Here is a 2,445-nt window from a genome sequence, read left to right on the forward strand (position 1 = left end):
AGTCGAACGAGAAGAAAGATTCGTCCGGTTGGCAGCACTGAAGCAACGTTCCGGGGCGCGACATGGTAGTTTAAAATATCAAACAATTTGTATACACAATGTAATATCAGATTTTGATACTTTATTTGAAAAAAATCTGTAGTCAGCAATAAAATTGAAATTTGAATAAGTATTTAGTTTTTAATGTTGAGATTGTCTCAATCAATTTATTGATAGCATTTGTAAGCTTCCCATAGTATTCTTCAATATGTACTTTATATCTTACATAAATATAAGACAGTGTTATACATCACTGTTTGTGAATTGAAATTAAAAACCTACGTAGTAAACACTAATACAACTGTAGAGTTATGATACTCAGAAATAATCAAAGGAAAAATATTGGATTATAATATTTTCCATCGATTACGGTGTACTAAAACGGTTTATAACCAAAAAGCCGATAACAATGATAATTTTGATTTATTGCAGTGATTAATGAGTTATACCAAATGAAATTCATTTTTTATTAATTGCAATAAAATAAATATGAATAATTACATAATATATGTACTTGGATAAATAAATTATTATTGTCCTACTAAACTAAACACTACTAAACGCCCACGGTGTCCGCGCGACTTAAGCGTTGGACTATCACGCCGTGGGTCCCAGGTTCAAATCCTGGGTCTGGCAAGTACACATATTTTTTTTCAATTCGTGTGTGAGTCAGGGTATGGACCTAATAGGTTGAGCAAGTGGCTGATATCCATTTCTCATAAAAACAAAATCTGTTAATACAAACCTCTACTATGATCCTATTAGGATCGGACATGGTCGGATATAAACTAAACAAAGCATCACCAATTATTTTGATTGAACTAGTGTTTGCATGACATTAGAATTCTTTACATTTCTTTTTAATTATTGTTTTTCTGTCAGTTGGTAATTTAAATAAAAATAATTAAATGCGATGTATGTAGCTATGAGTTATTTTAAACGCAGTGATCTTAGTGGGTTTCCCTGCAATGTCTGTAATCAATTTATTTCGTCTAATCGCGCATAATCCGTAGCACAGTGAATCATTGTAATCACGTAATGTGAAAAAGCTCTGATACGTTGAAACGTCCAAACGTGCATCTCATCAGGTAATCGTGAACTTCCTCATCATAACGACTCTGGAAGCGAAGAAACCGCTCGTCTCGCCATCCCACGTTCGACTCTCGGTTCGACCCGAATAATCACAATCACATCCGAAAAGAGTACAGTCATAACTTTTTATATTTAACTTAATGTAGGTATACGTAATATTAATTGACTCTTCATTTTTTTTGTAGAATCGTGGAACGTTTTTTTTTTAAAGATAATATCTACTGAATTCTTGCAGCGCAAGTCCCTTTCCTCTCGACAGGGAGCCACCGACGCGGTGGTAATTTCAATGAAGTTTGGTGTATTTGATTAGTATAATAGAAAAAAAATATATTAAGTACCTATGTGGACGGTTTACAAATTTAAGATTTTGACAAAATTAGTGAAATATCAAAGTGAGCGAATTTAAGGTTGGATTAATAAATAAAAAAAAGTATCGGAAGTGAGATGGAATAAGGAACAGGCAGGGTAGGTTGGTTTGACTCCAATAATAAGAAGATTGATGCGTGTATTAAATGAACCCTGGTTTTATTATCTCCTTCCAAATAAATATTAATTTAATTATTACAGGTACGTTTACAGATTATAACTTAGATGTGTGAAATCACGGTTATGCGTTCTGACGAATTGCGAAGTCGATCGGGCGGAGCTGAACGATAACCTTACGGTTAAATCTTTGATATCTGACTGACAAAATTGTTTTCATGTACTGGGTGTTTTTATAGTGATTCGATACAATAGAAAATGCTGTTATCACTACTTGAATATTTTGATAATCATGCTTTGTTGTGTAATGCATGATTGTTTTGTAAATTATAAATAATTGATTTTAATGTTGACAATTATGCACTTTTTAATTAATTAAGCAAGATAGATTTTCATATAAACAATTTTTGTGCATATCATGATAAATCGTTTTGTAAATTATAAATAATTGATTAATATAATAGGCAGAACACACTAATTCAAAAAAATGACATATTGAGTTAGTTATACCAAAATGTTCCTTATTTCAAACCTTCTTAATAAATAAACAGTCTTTATTTTAAAGTCATCCTTTTTACGATTACTTAATAAACTCACATGATAGACCATTTCAAACATTTTAACAACTTCATAGTCAAATTACTCAAAACTAGTATTCTCCAGTAAATGTGTTCTGCCAGAACAGAGACGATATTTAAATTAATATATTTCAATTTGAATAGTCTGGATCAAACACGCCACCAACTACGCTACCGTGGGATCAAGATTAAAGGACATAATATCTAATAGGTAATATAGATGGTAAGTAAAATTTCATCGCCCTCAAAAAAA

The sequence above is a fragment of the Rhyacophila brunnea genome, unplaced genomic scaffold, assembly GCF_057557595.1.
Source record: "Rhyacophila brunnea isolate RB1 unplaced genomic scaffold, BYU_Rbru_1.0 scaffold_5, whole genome shotgun sequence".
Taxonomy (NCBI): Eukaryota; Metazoa; Arthropoda; class Insecta; order Trichoptera; family Rhyacophilidae; genus Rhyacophila; species Rhyacophila brunnea.